At 41.5% G+C, this 19452-nt stretch overlaps 1 protein-coding gene across 1 annotated transcript in view; it reads right to left on the reverse strand.

Annotated features, from left to right (window-relative positions):
• The window catches only part of EGFLAM (EGF like, fibronectin type III and laminin G domains), a 177463-nt gene that overhangs the window by 62678 nt on the left and 95333 nt on the right, over window positions 1–19452 (reverse strand). The window lies entirely within an intron of this gene.

Consider the following 19452-nt stretch of genomic DNA (forward strand, 5'->3'; position numbering starts at 1 on the left):
TATCCTTTTTTTTTATTTTGATTTTTTAATGTTTATTTTTGAGAAAGAGAGGCAGAACATGAGCAGGGGAGGGGCAGAGAGAGAGGGAGACACAGAATCTGAAGCAGGCTCCAGGCTCTGAGCTCTCAGCACAGAGACGGATGCAGGGCTCAAACTCATGAACTGTGAGATCATGACTTGAGCCGAAGTTGGAAGCTTAACCAACTGAGCCACCCAGGTGTCCCAAATATAGTTAATCCTATAGAAAACAGGAAGGAAACCAAGACAAAGATTCCCCACCCCTCATCACCAAAAAACTAAACAAAACAAAACAAAAAAACAGAGAGAGAAAAGCAGAGTAAAGAACACAAAACGGCGGAAATAAATAAAACATGTTAACAATTACAATAACTGTAAAAAAAAATTCTTGCCATCTAAAGGACAGAGCTTGTCAGATTGGATTTTTAAAAGTTAAGCTGTATATTGTTTCCAGAAAGTACCTACAACATAAGACACAGAGAGATCAAAAGTAAAAAAGATGTAATAGATGTTTCAAGCACTAGCAAAAGCCACTGGATCCATATTATTACTATATTATTATTAGGCAACATAAACTTTCAGGGAAAAAAGAAACAGCATCATTAATGTTAAACATGGTGGCTAAGTCATGATTAAAGGAACCACCAGGAATATAAGATGATCCTAACCTTGTATGTACCTAATATTACAACCTCACATATATAGAGAGAAAGAGATTGAGATACAGGGAGATATGGTGGGAAATTTTAATGTGTCTCTCTCAGTAGCTGATCAGGCTGACAATATAGATGATTTGAACAATGATATTACAAAGCTTGATCAAGTGGACATATATAGAACCCTAGACACCAAAATATGAGAATACATATTCTTTTTGAAAGTACATGGCAGGGGTGCCTGGGTGGCTCAGTTCGTTAAGTGACCTGCTTCGGCTCAAGTCATGATCTTGCAGTCTGTGAGTTCAAGCCCCACATCTGGCTTCTGAGTCTCCCTCTCTCCCTGTACCTCCCCTGCTCACGCTCTTTCTGTTTCTCTCAAAAATAAATAAAAACATTGAAAAAATAATTTTTAAAAAAGGACATGGGAAAAGTGCATGGAAAGAATATTGTGACTACAAAAAAACAGAGAAAGAAAGATCCACAGATTAAACTAATTTCAAACAGCTTTCCAAGTATAAGAGACTGGAGAGTAAGTGTGACAAAACTCACTTAAAGACTTTAGAAAGATCCAAATAAATGGATGAAATTGAATACACATGACTCTATATCATAAAGATGACAATCCCTCCAGAATTAATTTATAAATTCAATATAGAATTCAGCATAATTCTGACTTTAAAATCCCAACAGAGTTTTTCACGGAACTGAAAAACTGATTCTAAAATTTATATTGATTAGTAAAGGTCAAGGAAAGACAAGGCAATTTCGAAGAAGAATGAGTGTAGAATTACCTACCAGATAACATAATTTTATAAAGCTGCAGACATTAAGACAGTGTGATATCAAGGAAAGGATAGAGAAATAGACTACAGAAAACTGAGAAACAGATACACAAATGTATGGAGCTGATACATTAGAAAGATGCCATTATAGATCAATAGGGAAAAGGATTAATGAATGACTCATCAGTTGGTGCTGGGCAACTGGTTATTGGTATGAAAAAAAAATATGAAGCTAGGCTCCTAGTTCTCCATACCTAAATGTAAATTTCAGGTAGATTGAGATCTTAAATATGAAAAGCAAAATTTTCAAATTTATAGGATAAACAAAATTTTGCTTAATGACCTTGGGAAAAGGAAGTAGTTAAAAAAACACAGGAAGCAGAAATCAAAAAGAAAAATTGAGATATTTAACTGTATTGAATAAAATAATTCTGTATTATAAGTGAAGTGAAACATAAGTCACAGGCTAGCAGAAGATATTTGCAACACATATTACTAAGGATTAGTCTTTAAATGTATATATTAATGCTTATCAATACATACTATGTAATGATATATACATGTACACTATGTATATCATTAATGTATCTAAATAAATTAATGTATATTTACATGTATGTAGGCATATATAGAAATAAGGAAAGGTAAAACATATAAACAGCCAATTCATAGAATGATTAATAAATTTATAAAATTATGTTTAACTTCACTAGAAATGGGAACATGCAAATCAAAATAATAATGCCATATCACTTTACCTCCATCAGATTGACTCTATTTAAAAGTCTGATAATACCAAGCACTGGAAAGGATCTACAGCAAGAAGGGTTTTGAACACACTGCCCATGGTGTGGAGGTAACTACAAACACCCTGAGAACCAATTTTCTACCCGGTGACAGAGTTGAAGATACACATGCACAACTCAGCAATTTCATTTGGAAGCACATACTCAGGAAAAGCTCTTCTACACAGGCTCAAGGAAACATATATGAAATTGCTCATTGCAATGTTGTTTTTAATGGCAAAAAGGGAACAATTTAAATGTCTAAAATCCAAATAACTGATAAATAAACTATAGTGTATTTATGTGGTGGAACATTATACAGCGGTGAAGTTGCATGAATTCAAGCATTACAATTCAACTCGCATGAGAGTCAAAAACATAATGTTGTAGAGACAAGTTTACCACGAAAGGATACCTGCGTGTCACTGCATTTATCATAGAAACACTCAAAACGATACCCCATAGTTTATAAATATATACACGTTAGTATATTGATTAAATGTGTAGGGAAATCATAACATAGTGCAAATATATCTCCAGGGAGAAGACAGAAGGATGGTGTTGGGAAGGTACTGGGGACAGGGTACAGGATGTCCCTGTATCTGTGAGGTTTTATTTTTGTAACACTGAAGAAAATATGCCAACCATTAAGATTTCTCAAAGCTGGGTCATGGATATAGGGATATCCTGACATTTTTCACTATGCTTGAAACTGCTCATAAGAAAAAGGAAGCAACGTAACAAAGGCAAAACTTTATTCAGAGAATGAAAAGCCACACCTAAGATAGCAAAGACCAAAATTAATGCTGTGGAAGCTTGAATTAGTGATGTGGGGGTGAACCTGAGAAATGTTCCCAAAATGATGAAAAAATATGAGAGAAAATAATATATATGGATGTGGATATAGAGGACAAGAGCCAAACCAAGGGATTATGGGTATTTATTTAGTATTTACCAGACTAATGGAAACATAAATATGAATCAAAAACATAAAAATAAAATTTGTCTGAGCCGGGGGGGGGGGGGGGGAAGGACACCAAAATTTGAAAGAGCTAATATTGCTGCTAAAATGAAAAGACCTGTACCTAGACACAAACTGACAAGATTTCTATAGCAGAAAGAAAAACCGTAGGAATCAGGATGGTGATTTCTGTGTAGAGAAGAAGTTGGGGAAGTAAAGAAATGACTTGAGGCTGAAATACATAGTCCATAAGTTGACTTATCTTGATTGGATTCATATAGACAGGTTAGGAGGGCAAAGGAAGTTCTACCACCTACAGAGAGTGTGTGGACTAAAAGGAATTAAGATACTTTTGAAACATCCCTTTGAACTACAGTTTAAAGGAAAAACCTCAGTATTCAATAACAGTATGTATTCGGTGCTGATCTCTAAAATATACATGAGGAATTTGCTGAATAATTCTGAAAGCATATTAACCATCAATGCTTCTAATTTTCTAAGGGTTTTCCTTCTGTGAAGTTTGATTATCCCCAGAGAAATGCCATAACTCAACCGCGGCCCAATTTTTAATGAGGATCAGTAAAAATCTAGCTATACAAAAAATATTTCTTCACCCATTAAATCACTATTAAGGTCAGTATTATAATGCTCAATATTATTTTTTTAAAGTTTATTTATTTTGAGAGAGAGAGAGCGAGTGAGAGAGAGAACATGAGCAGGGAAGGGGCAGAGAGATGGGGAGACAGAGAGAGAATCCCACACAGGATCCATGCTGTCAGCACAGACCCCAATGCGGGGCTCAATCTCACAGACCATAAGATCATGACCTGAGCCGAAATTAAGAGTCGGACACTTAATTGACTGAACCACCCGGGCGCCCCTCAATATTCTTTATATAATGATTCATTTGGTAATTTCTTCCAACAGCTGTATCCAGAAAAAAAATTATTTTCACTGAATTGCATTCTTGAGTCAGATATGGAGAGTTCTGTAAAACCTTGATCTTTCCTTTGTCTTTGATAATAAGTTTAGAGGTTAGTGGCACGCAGGACTTCAGTGACTATCTCACCTCATACATTTATATTTGTATTTCTGATTTGGTTTCTGATCATCTTACCACATTTGTTTTTAATTACGGTGTGTGAATGTATGTGCGTATGGGTATGTATACAAACTGCCTCAAATGATTTTTGTGTGTTGGTGAAATAAGAGTGACTTAAAAATACATTCAAATGTCTTGAGTGAACTCACATTCCTAAAGCTTGCATGGCTTTAGTAGACAGTAGTCCTTACTGACGAGCTACAGAAGAGACCACTGGTGATAACAATTAGGCTGGGAGGGTCCCATGGTCTGCTGTTGTGAAGAAAACAATCCTACGTTGTGAATATCATCATAGGAGTAGAGCCAGTCTGAACTCAGGGAAGGGAGTCTGGCTTAAGTCCTTACTCTGACCCACAATCTTCTCTAACAATTGATTAAAAACCCCACAGAGAGTCTGTGACAGGAGGAAGCTAAATTCTCTCTGGGTCATGGATTAAGTTGTGCCCAAGAAACTTTTTTTCAAAATAAATGGAAACAAGAGTAATTTGTTCTCACTTTCAAATAGATATTGGCATATTGATTAAACCAAGACACAGAGAGAGGAGAAGCCAGGGGTTCAGTGGAGGGTTTCCAAGCCCTGAGCGTCACAAACCCTTCTCCATCAGGGAGAAAATCATGAAATGCTAATTCTGAGAATTCACTGTCTGAATAACAAATGGAAGCATCACAATGCTTTCGATGGAAGAATTTCCATTTTCCATGCTTGAAACCTACACCTGGAGAAATTATCATCTGGCTGGAATTTGCTGAGCAAGAAAAAATGAGGATGTGGAAGAACACACAGACTTCCGGAGACAGTGGGTACCCCTGGTATACCACCGCTGGGGTGGAGGGCTTGGGCTATGATTGCCAGGAGCGATAAGGCAAGAAAAGTTAGCTGAAACTAGACTATGAAAGATTGTGAATGTCAGGCTAAGGAGTGTGGCATTTATCCTGTGAACAGGAAGAGCAGGAGAGAGTAACATGTTAATGGGAGTGGTTTTACATTAGCCCAGTGCAGGGGTCCAGCGTGGATTTCCACATTCTGCCTTCGTGCCCTGTATCTTTCGGCCTCATGCACATCCTCAAAGATCTCCCTCAACACCCCACCCAGAAAACCTTCTACCTGGATTCTCTTGTTCTTCATCCCCTGTCCCTTTGGAGAAATCCCACTCAGCCATCCCTGATGTCACCTTACTGGGGAACCTTCACCAATTCACCCCCCAGTTTCCTGATCCACAAAATCAATCACTGTTCCCCCTCTGAGCTGCAGAGTGCATTCTATGTGCAGAGTGCACATCACTATACAGGTAGTTGTATGATAGTCTGTTCACTGGACTGGATCATGAATCCCAGGAAGGCAAGAACGGGTTTAATTCTCTTTGAAGAAGGTCTGGCAAAAATAGCTATTTGTGAAATTAATGGCCGATCCTTTTGGTGACTTCTGTACAGAATATACCCTTACTTCATGTCCTTCCATGCTATTATGTATTTACATGAAACTGTGTTCACTTTTCTTCCATATTTTATCCAGTATTATTCAAACTGCAGATTTCAAACACATTAGTGAACAGTAAAAAATAATTCAGTGGGGCGTGACCACGTTTTTTTATTTTTATTTTTTTATTTTTTTTAATGTTTACTTTTGACCGAGAGAGACAGAGCATGAGTGAGGGAGGGGCAGAGAGGGAGAGGGAGACACAGAATTTGGAAGCAGGCTCCAGGCTCCGAGCTGTCAGCACACAGCCCGATGTGGGGCTCTAATTCACTGACTGTGAGATCATGACCTGAGCCGAAGTCGGACACCCAACCGACTGAGCCACCCAGGCGACCCGCGACCACATTTTTTTAAATGGAACCGAGTGGTATAAAAATATAAAGCTCTGCATTTAGCATGGGTGAGTATTGTCCTGTGAGACATTTGCACACACACATACACACACAAACACACACACACATTTACAGATATGTTTGTGTGTGTTGGGCTGTAGTGCAAGGGCATATTCTTACTGTGGGTTGCAGTCCAAAAAAAGTTTGAGAAATCCTTCATTCTAGCTGATATTTTTGAATGCTGGTTTATTTTTCCAGTCCGATAGCCATTTTATTTTGAGCAAGGGTTAGATTTTCTAATTTTATTTTTATCTTATAGTAGGGTTTCTCAACCTTAGCACTACTGATGTTTTGGGATGGATCACTGTTTGTTGTGGAGGCCTGTCCTGGGCATTGTAGGATTCTTAGCAGAATCCCTCATTTCTACCCACAAGATGCCGATAGCACCTTCCCTCATTGTAATGGATGAAAATGCCTCCAGACTTTGCCACCTGCCCCCTAGGGGGCAAAATTACCCCTCATTGAGGACTACTACTCTATGGTGCCCCCAAATAATGCTGAGCATTCAGGCAGCCTTTAAGACATGCATTAGACAGATCTGACACAAAGATCTTGCAGGAGTCTACTACAATAGAAGGCCTGGGGATACCGATCTCCAAAGCTTCTTAACCTCTTATTGGGTTCACAACCAGGTCCCTATGGGCCACCTTCTGACTGTACACAACATCTTCAGTCTAACCACAGGGTTTGCATGAGTGCAGCTAGAATGTCCTGTGCAGCAGGACACAGCAAGGGTTCAGGGTCAGGAGGCGTTCTTGGAAGCCCCGAGGCAGGAGAAGGAATCCCAGTACTTCTGGTTGAAAGAAGTGGAGCCGTGCAACGAAAGAAGTATCTCAAGAAACTGGGACCACGGAAGCAACAGTCCCCTTGCTCTGAAAAGCAGCTACAAGTATGCAGGAGATACAGGAAATTAAGAAGTGACTCTGCTCTTATGTGGAAGGGCCTGACCATGCACGCAAATGGGGTCTTTGCAGCAGAGACGTGGGTAGGAAATGAAAAGAGCATTCGCCAGAAGTCCCATGAACCTAACACTCATGGCCACTAACTGGGACCTGGAATTAGTCCCTTAATCTGGTGACTTTTCAGTTCCTTACCAAAAAATTGTGGAAGTTTGGCGAGGTCCTTAACCTACCTGCTAGTTCCCAAATGCCATGATTTGGTTTGGCTCTCTACCTTTCCTTTTCACGTATATTCTCCTTAAAGCTACAGAATTGCCTCTTTGTTGGTCTCCCTTGGTTTCTTTTGATTTCCACACCATAGCCGCAATGATCCTGTTTAAAATGTAGGCCAGATCACGTCATTCTGCCGCTCAAACACTTCAAGGGCTTGGCATCTAACTTAGAATAAAACCCAGTCTTCACCAGGACCCACATGTTTGACCCCTGGCCTCTGGCTACCTTTCTGGCCTCATGGATTTGAGCCCCACATCCAGCTCTGTGCTGACAGTGCAGAGCCTGCTTGGGATTCTCTGTCTCCCTCTGTCTCTGCCCCTGCCCTGCTCTCACACTATCTTTTTCAAAACTAAATAAACATTTTTTAAAAAGACATATTATTTGTGTCCTATAATAAATACTTATTTTATTATCTACTTACTTTCTGAGACTGACTCTCCCACATATAAGCTCAATGAGGGCAGGGATCATCTACTTTGTTGACTGCTAGACATCAACATCCAGAATTTGCCTGGCATATTATAGGCACTAAATGTATACTTTAAAAAATGGATTGGCAAAAGAATATATAAATAAGTGAAATAAGCACTGTGTATTCAGAAACTAAATTCTTTACTTCCTCCAGCATCCTCAAAACATTTTCCAGATTCACACAGAAAATTAGCAGTAGCGATGTATGAAGCAAAAAACATAACCACAATCAAAAAAGGCCTGACTTCAAGTTGTTTATAGCTTTTCTAATCTCTCACTTTTGTAATTTCAGCTGTTCTAATTCTGAATTTAACAGCCCTTTATTCCCTTTTGTTTTAGAAACTCATTCTATCAGTTCTTGGTACCATGAGGACTCAGCATCGATTATAAGCAGGATGTTATTAAGGACTCGGATCTCTATTTCTGCTTCAGTTTCTGCTCGCCAACTTTTCTTTTGACTGCAGTGAAATCACTTGCCCTCTCCCATTTTGATTGGGACTAGTTAACCATGGAAGAAGTCTATCTATCACGTTGGGCAACAGAAGGGAACTTCTCTGTGTCGCCCTCATCTCAACCGCTGAGGGTGACACCAAACTGATTCTAAAGGCTTCTTCCAGCTCTGAAAGTCTGTGAACTATCGCCATCTGCTGGATGACTCGTGAACTACCACCATCTGCTGGGTGAGTCTTCCTACTACCTCCTTAGGAGTTGTTGGTCATTCCCCAGTGGTTGTGATCCTTTGGATGCGTGGCCTTTGAAATTCCTTTAAGACCACATGACTAGGACCAGGGAGCAACATTCCACTGGGGCAGAACAGACATACATTTACATTTTTAAATATGGTAGACACTACCGTTCCAGTAAGATGGCAGCACTATTCCATGATCTCTGGCAGATCTGTAGCTCACCATTCAAGTGGAGTTAAGGAGCTGGAAACAAAAATTCCAATATGAGACCTGAGCTTTAAGGCAAATGATTCTTTTCTTTTGAAAAATAGTTGTGTCTTAAAAGTGTGTATGAGCAATGCGCTTTACTATGTACATTACCTATCAAAATATTCACTATTAGTCAGAAAAAGCAGGTGAGAGTCTGAGGTTTCAAATGCCATCCATATTACCAATTGGCTGCAACATTAGTCAATCCATCAACAAATATAAGGAAGGGGTAACAGTCCTGACCCACTGTGCTTTACAGCAAAGTCAAAGGGGGAAACAGAAACGTAGACAAGCTGAAAGTTAAGTAAGAACATAATCAGGATATTGTATATTGTAGTGAAACAATCTAAGTGTCCATCAATAAAGAATTAAATAAATGTAGTAGAGCTTTACAATGGAATACACTATGGTTATTAAACTTAATGATGTAGATCTACATTTGTTGATATTTAAAGACGTGTATAGCATTTTGTTACACAGAAAAATTTTATGTACGAAGATCTCAGTACTGGCTTTAAAAAAACCCTGGAAGATTATATACCAATATGTTAATAGTTGCTATGCCCGGATACTGAGATTAGATATAATTTTCATTTTTATTTTTTCCTATATTTAATGTTATTTCAATGTTTTTATAATAATAAGTATGGATTACTTTTTTCTATTTAAAGACAACAAAAAGAGCTATTACTGCTTCAGAATTATTGCAACGGTTGTCTTGACTGGTCTCGCTTCACTTACCCTGGCCCCTCTTCAGTCCTTTCACACACCGGTAAGAGTGGCTTCACTGAAACCTAACTAAAAGGGGAACTCCCAGTCTTCCCATTTCTGTCCCAGAAAAAGCAAAATCCAATGACTTCCAATGGCCTCCAAGGTCCTAGGCAACCTTTACCATCACTTCCTACCCCTTCTTACCTCATCTCTTTCTAGGCTCCTCCCCCAAATACCCCCAACCCAGCCACACAACCTCCTTGTTCTTCCCTGAACATCCCAGGGTGCTCCTGCATTGGGACTTCTGAATGTGGCTGGAGCATTCTTGCCCCAGGTGGATGAATGGACAGATTAGATTAGATAGATAGATAGATCGATAGATCTATTGGTCGAGGTACATATATCCAGAAAGTTCACCTCAGCCTTCTTCAAATGTCACCTTCTCAGGAGGCTTTCTCATACTGCCTATCCCCTTCTCTGTTCCGTATTTCACCATAGCCCTTATCCCCGCATCTGACATACTATCTACATGTTTTAACTGATCTGTTTACTGTCTGTCTGCCTTGATTAGAATGTAAGCTCTGCAAGGTCAGGGATTCTTTTTGTCTGTCTTGTTTGCTGCTGAATCTCCAGCATCTGAAACAGTGCCTGGCCGCCGTGGGCACTGAATATTTGTTTGAAAGAGTAAATGGGTATATTGTAAAATAAATTGGGGGCACTGATTCTTTAGGAAAAAGAAATCCCACAAACTTTAGGAATCAAACAGAAAACAAGGTTGTCACCAAACTGCGCTCTTATCCAGGATCTGCAACCAAGTGACCTTGAGAAGACTGTTGAGTCATTCTGAGCTGCAGTTGTCTCCAGTGCAAAACGAGGACACTGTCCTTGCCCACTCTGAGTTTATAAATTTGCAGTGGACAAAAGTTTGGCTGTGAGACCTGACTACCTCCTTTGTTCCAGGCAAAATGCGAAAAAGGCAAAGATGAATGAGGTAAGGTTCATGTTCTCAATCAATAAGAGAAAGACCAAAACATAGTCCATATTTTTGGAATCCATGTAAAAGGCACCAATCTCTTATTATACGAGATTATACTATGACTTTTTTCAGTGGATTCCTTCCCTCTGTCCCCCAGTCTTCCAGCATGTATCTCTGCTCCTTTCGCCTCTGCCCTGGGCCCTGGGAGGCTGACCTGTGAGGCTTCCAGCTGGGATCTGACCATCTGGAGCATCAGCAGGAAAGTGGACAGAGGGAGGAAAGGAGTCAGCATCTTTGTTCCCCAACTTCCTTTCCACTAGGTTGTCACAGGATACATGTCTGAAGGTCACAGCTCTTGCCTGATGGCTCTCCCCGTCTGTCTCCAGATGCTGGTAATTGCATCCTTTTGGTTTCCTTACATCTGCCCAAACTTTTGCAAAAAAAATTCCCTCACTAAACTCATTTCACATGAAGCAACTGTATGTGCCCTCGTTTCCTTCTAGAGCCTGATGACACCCAAGATCATTAGAGAAGTCATCTTTTCTCCCGTGGTTGTTTCTTACTTGCACATTATTTGTTTCATGTTTGGTTGTATCATCAGAAGAGATCCGCCAGACTCAGCCAGCATGCACTGTCACCGCCCACACGTCTGTCACTGCATCAAGCTGATTTTAGGCGCCCCCTCTCTGTGCTAAACCAGTACTGTGGTCCTACTCTGTCATCAAAGAACCTGAGTGATTCAGGGATTTAGATGCTAAGAGACAATCCCAGTGGAGAACTGTGTCAAAGCAAGAAGTGTTCCCAAGGACAGAATAGAAAAGATTAACTATGAAATAATGAATATACAAGAAAGAACAAAGCGAGTGATAAGGAAATAGAAGGAAACAAAAGGAAAACTAGGGAATAACACTCGCATCGGGCTTCAATCTATTAATGTTTCACAATTCATTGAGGCGAGAGTACCATAAACAGCATATGGTTGCTCGGGTGTGGTCACTAAATAGCAGCTGAGCCAATGAACAGATGCTACAGCTGAAACCAGAGCACCATGAGGGGCGCTGGGTGGCTCAGTGGGTTAAACATCTGACTTCCGCTCAGGTCATGATCTCACAGTATGTGGGTTCGAGCCCCGCATCGGGCTCTGTGCTGCCAGCTCAGAACCCAGAGCCTGCTTCGGATTCTGTGTCTCCCCCTCTCTGCGCCCCTCCCATGCTCATTCTCTGTCTGTCTGTCAATAATAAATAAACGTTAAAAAGAAAAGAAAAGAGAAAGAAACTAGAGCACCATAAGTGCCTTTTCTTGGGAAACTTATATTTTCTTATCCTTTATTTTAGTCTTTCTTCCTTAGCTAGGCAGAGGGGGTAAAATACCTGCACAGTGATTATAAGTAAATGTATAGTAATGTAAGACGTACCAAGGCCTCAGAAGAACAATTAATAGGTAGCAGGTATTTAAACAGCAAAGTGAATCATTCCCTTTAGAACCAATAAAGCTGTGCAAATGAGCGCTACTCAGATTTACATGCAACGAGGCATTAGCAAATCAATAGAGCGATTACTGCGGAGGGCACCTGAATGTACAATCATGTCTGAAGTTATGTTTATGCACAAACCTCACACTTAAAATGCATTTTTATCTAGGCTATGGGGGAAACCAATGATTTGTTCTTTCTCCTGCTCCCTTTTCGGTCTTACATTCTAAAGATTTACAAATCCACGAAGCTCACGAATTTACAAGCCTAACCCAAGCTCAGGGAGGAATGCCCAGCAGAACAGCTTTCTCTTTCTCCCTGGAGAGCAGCACCAACCTGCCACCGAGGTTGCAGGCTTCTTTGGGGGCTCTTATTTGTTTCAGACTTTTCATGTGAACATTAAATTGCAGGGATTTGCCTCAAGGAGACAATGTCATCAGCATGCACCAAATGATTCCTTCCAAGTTTGACAAAATTGCTACAGGGAAAATTCCCCAAATTTTCAGGACAATCCCTTAAAATTTGAGGGGGAACCCCAGAAATATACCACAGAGGTCAGCTGATTATGTCCCACTGGCCAAATCTAGTCCAATTGCTTGCCATTATTTAAAAGAAATTTTTTTAATGTTTATTTATTTTTGAGAAAGAGAGAGAGAGAGAGGGAGAAAGCCGGGGAGGGGCAGAAAGAGAGAGGGAGACAGAATCTGAAGCAGGCTCCAGGCTCTGAGCTGTCAGCACAGAGCCCAACGCGGGGCTTGACCTAACCTTGAGATCATAACCTGAGCGGGAATTGAATGCTTCACCAACTGAGCCATCCAGGTGCCCCGAGCTGCCTGTTTTTATACTGAGGAAATAAATGTCTAAGCTCAAGATGGAGCCATTTTTGCCGGAGTAGGGGGAGGGGGGGCACATCAGTAAACAGAAACCCAGGTATCTTGCATGTTCCTATAAACGCTCCTCTTAAACCAGAAATGCAGTATATCCAGCCAGCCAATCCCAAATGCCAAGCCAACTCTGAGCTCTACACTTTTCTCCTTGTTCATTTTCTATTTTTCTCTTCCTGCTTCTTCTCATTCTTTCTCCTGCAAAGCTTCCTGCCTTCGGCCCCATTTTGCAGTTCTCTGGACCCTTGAGAATAGAGACTGCTCACTTCTTGAAATGTTAAAGTTTGCCTGTATCACCTAAATTATCTTCTTTAATCCTTTTTAATAGTACATGAGTTAAGTGTTTTTTACCTTCTTAAAGGGTTGAAAAAAAGCTTTAAAAATATTTTGTAACACATGAAAATGATATGAAATTCAATTTCCCATGTCCATTGATAACATTTTATTGGAACACAATCACACACATTCTTTATTGTCTATGGCTGTTTTCACGCTACAACAGCAGAAGTGAACCCAAAAATCCTAAAATATTTACTGCCTTGCTTTTTATAGAAAAATATTCTGATCCCTGTCTAAGTAATTGGTTAACTTTGGGGAGGTTAAAAACAAGCAAACAAAAATCAGAGGTACAGTATCATAACCACGAGGTCTTCCTTTTTTGCCTGAATTTGGGATGTGCTTGAGTGGTGAGAGAGATGAAATTTTGTTAGCAAAGTTCAATGTTCCTTATAGTTTTAATTATTGGATGTCTTTTAAATCCGCAGCCTTTTAAAACCCATCAACCAACCCAACCCATCTTAATGATTCTACTTGACCTAACTCTGGCAGTCTCTTCTATTCTTCCACTTCTGTCAAGACAGTTTTTGTCCCTGACCCTTTGTTTCTGAATTCCGAGATTCTAATGCCCTCAGGTCCCAGGAGCAGAACTCAGGGCACAGAGTCGTAAAGGAAAATCAATTGACAGGTTAGCAATCACCTGGTCAGTTACACCATCCTTCAGAAATTATGCATGGAGGAAACACATATCAACATCCCCTTTGTCTTGAAAAGTGGGCAGATGTCATAATCTCTGTTTCACAGGTGTTTCCTCAAAATAACCTTGAAAAATAAAAAATTTTACCTACCTCAGACATTATTATACCCATTTTAAATTTTTTTTTTTCAACGTTTATTTTTGGGACGGAGAGAGACAGAGCATGAACGGGGGAGGGGCAGAGAGAGAGGGAGACACAGAATCGGAAACAGGCTCCAGGCTCTGAGCCATCAGCCCAAAGCCTGACGCGGGGCTCGAACTCCCGGACCGCGAGATCGTGACCTGGCTGAAGTCGGATGCTTAACCGACTGCGCCACCCAGGCGCCCCAATACCCATTTTAAAGATGAGGACACTGAGGCCCAGAGAGATGAAGTGACTTTCTGGAGTTCTCATAGCAAGGTAATAAAAGAATGGTTCTCTACTCAGACCCAGGCATGCCTGACAGATTCTCCTCCATCTAAAGGTACAGTATTTGGGGGCAGTGAGGAACTTCCAAGGCTTGGTGAGGACTTTTCATAGGAACTGACCAACACAGGCAGTGAGCTGTACATATGTCATGAAGATTTGGGAAGAAACTGCTTCCAATCCCTTCCAGTTTCTTACCCATCCCTAGAGCATGCCACTACATTCTGTCCCGCTCGCTTTCCTAATTCAAGGCATTGCTACCAAATAGGAGCCCTTGCTAGTGACTGGGGATAAAGGAAATCTATTCTGTGTCTAGGTATGTGACAACATGTACCAAGGAACCCTAGCTTGCTAAACAGGTCTCTGGGGAGACAATCAGGCAATTAAAGACAAGGACCCAGGGCACCTGGGTGGTTCAGTCAGTTAAGCGTCTGACTTCAGCTCAGGTCATGATCTCACAGTTCATGAGTTCGAGCCCCACGTCGGGCTCTGGAGCGTGGAGCCTGCTTCAGATTCTCAGTCTCCCTCTCTTTCTGCCCCTCCTCTGCTGGCACTCTGTCTCCCTCTGTCAAAAATAAACATTAAAAAAAACAAAAAAAACAAGGGCCCAAATCTCAGAGCAAAACTGAGCAAAAGCAGATTCACTCACGGACATTCACGTGATAAAGGTATAAACAGATACACAACCAACAGTAGCTGCGATGCCTCAGTAAGCAGGAAGGTAGAGAGCAGAAAAGTCGGGGTGGGGGTAGAGGGAACATTATGAAATCAGGTCTACTGTAGAAATTTTGTTGATTTGGGCCAGGGTGTGTTGTCTCAGCTCAGTAGAAGAGAGTGTTTTTCCAACTGCTGAAGACAATGGACTGTGGGGGAAGAGTCTGGTGAAAACCAAAGCCAGACTGAACCTCTCACATCTTCCTATGCAATCTCTGAAGATCTAAGACCATAATTAGGTTTACTAGAACCAAAGGAAAAATGTATGCGAATTTTGCGTGGAAATGTTAAAGCTTATTCTAACGATCAAGAAAGAACATAGGAGTGAACACGGGCTTGCTTAGAAAATATCTCTCCCTGGGTTGCCTGGGTGGCTCAGTCGGTTAAGCATCTGACTTCGGCTCAGGTCATGATCTCACAGTTCATGAGTTCGAGCCCCACGTCGGGCTCTGGAGCCTGGAGCCTGCTTCAGATTCTGTGTCTCCCTCTCTCTCTCTCCCCCTCCCCTACTCACACTCTGTCTCTCTCTCTCAAAAAAATAAATAGACATTTAAAAAGAAAAGAAAAGGTCTCTCCCTTCCTCATCCCCTTCTTAGAAAACTGGGCTCTTTGGATCACTGGAATCTCTCTCAAAGGCCTCTTCTCCATCCTTATTGCCTTGAATTTAAACTTAAACCCCCAAGTTCTGCTTTCTTTCTTCCCTCCTTCTTCCCCCCTCCCTCTTTTACTCTTCTTTTCTTTTTTTTTTGTGCAGTTCTGGAGTTGGACTTTTCCTGTGAACCACATGGACTGATTTCATCCCATGGGCTCTTGTCTTAAGTCACATTCAGTCATTCACTTACTCAATAAATATTTATTGAGCACCGACTTTGTACAGGGTGCTGGACACACAGCCTTGAGCAAGAAAGCTTATCCTGGAGGAGAGATACAGATAATAAAATAGTTTCAGGCAGTGAAACACTCCGGAGAAATTAAAGCAGGAATGGGGCTGAGGTAGCTGAGTGTGAAGGTCAATGAAGCCTGTCTGAGGAAGTGACATCCGAGCTACGGGAGTGCAGGCACTGGTCATGGAAAGATCTGGAAAAGAGAGTCCCAGGCAGAGGAAACAGGGGGTGCAAAAGCCCTGAGGCAGGAAAGAGCAAAATGACTTTGGTGAGGAACAAAATAGCACCTTCCGTTGGGACTGCTGTGACTATACCAATTCTACTTCAGTGAAGAATTTATTGGTTCTTTCTCTGCTTAAATAGTGAAGAAAGACCATGAGAAATTAAATGGTTCAGGGTGGTAGGACCAAGTTCCATTCCCAGGGAAATTTATATAACCCTAGAGTTGGTCAAACATGTGAGTTATTTTTTCATTTGTCTTTGGGAAAAAGAAAAATAAAATTGGCTTTTTTGTTCTACCGCATCTATTGTTTCCAGTTCGTGCCCTCTTTGACGCCTTCTATCCTTCTCAACCAAGCTAAGCTTGGATCCCAGCAAGTAAGTGACCACCAGATGGGGTAAACGCACGTTCACAAAGCCCACACGTATGTACCTGTGTCCTCGAGGTTCCAAAGAGCCCCCTTTTCTGACTGGCTAATTTATAAGATCAATCACAGGAGAAAAAGAATGCCATGGAACAATAAGGCAAATGATAATGTTGGCATTTCTTTCTTGAAGAAATAAACTTTAGGGAGTGGCAGACCGTGACCTTTGTCTTTGTATTTCCTAAGGGGAACAGTATAGGCCCTGATACGTATGGAAAGTCACCAGTGAGAGGATGGAGATAAATATAGGGTAGTAACCTTGTTACTCAAGGTCACTGAAATGATTCTGTTTCAGGACCTGGGTGCTGAAACACCTTAGTATTTTCTTCCCGTTGTACTTGTAACTTGGTGGAGCTGAGGCAAGATGTGGAAGCTGGGCACAGCTGGCTGGCAACACTCCAGGGAAGCTATCAAACCCTTGCTCTTCCTCATGCCAGTGGAAGTCAGGGAAATAGTGGGCCCTGGCATTCATTAAGGACACACACTAGCACCTGAGATCTACCCATTGTCCCCTTAAGCAGTTAAGCTGCTAATACGGTCTAGCATTAATAGGTTCAGGGGAAGCCAATGCTTTGTCAGTAGAGCTGTCAGTGTTAGCTGTCCTTATGAAATGAGGTATGTGTAGGTCTCCATTAAGCAACAGAGGGGCCCAGACTGTGGTGGCGTCCAGGGTGGGATCTAAGGATCCCCACTGGGCACTCTGCACTCTGGTAGTCAGTGTGAGCATTCTGTTCTGTAGTTCACCATTCGGGAAGCAAAGAAGGTAGGACACCAAGAGAACATCCATATGGGATGGACCTTGAGGTAAAGAAGAGGAGGAGGAACGAAGAGGACTGGGGAACACCCAACAGGCACAAATACTGATCTCACAGACCCCCTCAGGGCAGCCTTCAAAATGTTTAACAACTGGCTTGCCTCCCGTCTAACCAATCAGAAGGCTGCGGGCTGTAAATGCCGATGAGGACCAGTTGAATTTCAGATCTGCGTGTATGTTTTATTCCCATTTTTGTAATGTACAGTATACCTCACAACTTTTAAAAGAAAAAAAAAATCTATAGGTTCGTTCTGTGCTGGCAAACTTTCTTAGTCCGTAGATCCCAGCAGGACTATTCCTTGTTCTTTATCTAACCGCTGACGCTGACCCTGCCATTCTCGTGCTACTTTGCATTCGAAGAATTAAGAACCTCCCTCCTTCTGGATCTCGCTCAGGGAAGTAATTTTGCCATCAGCTAAGCTTGAGTTCAAATCCTGCCTTTACAATTAGGATTCTTGGCAAAACCTGTCACCTTTCAAAGACTCGATTTTTAAAAACCTATTCAAAGGGATGCTGTTCCTCCGTCCCAGGGTTTCTGTGAGAACTGGCATGGAGTTGCCTAGGTAACATGCCTGGTGCAGGGCCTGGCACAGACATGGTTTTCGCAGCGGAAGCTCTGAGATTGAGAATTTATTATAATTCAGATAAGTGCTACTTGGCGACTAGGTAATTTCATATATGGAAAAACGGGCTTGGGAAACTAACAATCTAAACTAATAGCAACGTAAGAAGTGTGAATGTGGCAGAATACAGGGTTTCCTAAAAATATTTGAAGCAAACGTGAGAAAACAACTCCCAACTGAAATACCAAACACAGCACATTCTTATGTTCATGAAACCAACCATCTAATCAATGCTATTGCTATTTTCCTGAGTTGAATAACTATATATGTGTAATAAAGAGTTAAATTTTATTTATTTAAGAATATTTCAAAATTGAGAGTTTTCACTGAACCAGCCTTCTCCCCTACACGCAATTACTTTACCATGATACGGTCTTACTTCACACTGGGGACCAAGTGTAACGAAATGTCACGTGTCTCTAAGGCAATTTCACACACCTTATCCCGCTTAATTCACAAATGGGGAAGTAATTACCAGAAACTGCAAGACCAGACCAGTGTTGCAGTTTAAAAAAAACCAAAGTTTACAAGATGCCCCAACTTCTGTCCCCTCTGGTGATTCCCACGGCCAGGACCAGCACAAGTGGCTACATCTTGGCCTTTATTTCCCAGTCTCTGTGGAGAAGGAGACTAGCAGGCCTGGAGGGAAAGAAGTGAGCATGGGTTGGCTCAGGAAACAGGAGCAGAGGAGCTGGGCATTGAGGAAGCGAGTGGGGGCGGGGTACAACCACACAGCGCACCTGCTCAGTCTATAAAACAAAACGACGAACTGCATATTTCACAACAGTCAGATCCCGGGGTCTGCCCCAGCCACAGTTGCCCCAGTTTTGGCCATGCACCACAGAGCTTAACTAAGGATTGTAGCATGGATCTCGTGCAGCAAGAGTGGAAGGAGACCCTCTGTCTATTTGAAATAGAATTGTTAACATTTCTTCTAGAAAGAAGGAGGTTCATTCCTTGTCATATGACTGGGGAGTGTTAGCTTCTAAATTCTGAAGAACAATGAAACAATTGTTGGGCGATCGTAGTTACTGTGTGTGTGTGTGTGTGTGTGTATTGTAGGTCTGTGTATGCATATGTGTATGTGTGTGGGGTGTGTATGTGTGTGTATTTGGGTGTGGGGGTATATAGGGGTTATGTGGGGTGGCCTCACCATAGCCCAATAGCCCCCAACAATTCAATCTGAAGGAAGGAGCCCTGAAATTCAAGGTCAGGGTAAGGGTTTTTTTCAGATAAGTCAAAATTCCTAGGACTTGTGGAATGTAGTGAGTCTGGAAACAGCCATGGCCTTGGAAGTCAGCCATGTGGATGTTGTGTGAAGACAGGGAAGGCGTTTATTCAGATCGACTAACAATATAAGTAGGGCTCTGTGTTAGCCAATAGAAAGGCAACTGATGGTGTTAGGTAGGCTTCTTTTCTGAGAGCTCCTCTCCTGGGTAAAGAGGACCCAGGAGTAGCAGAGATCTTTGGACACAGAAACCTGGAGGAATTTATTGTTAAAACTGAAAAGATGACAGAGCTTTCAAACAAAAAGTGCC

This window comes from Acinonyx jubatus, chromosome A1 (genome assembly GCF_027475565.1).
Source record: "Acinonyx jubatus isolate Ajub_Pintada_27869175 chromosome A1, VMU_Ajub_asm_v1.0, whole genome shotgun sequence".
NCBI classification, from domain to species: Eukaryota; Metazoa; Chordata; class Mammalia; order Carnivora; family Felidae; genus Acinonyx; species Acinonyx jubatus.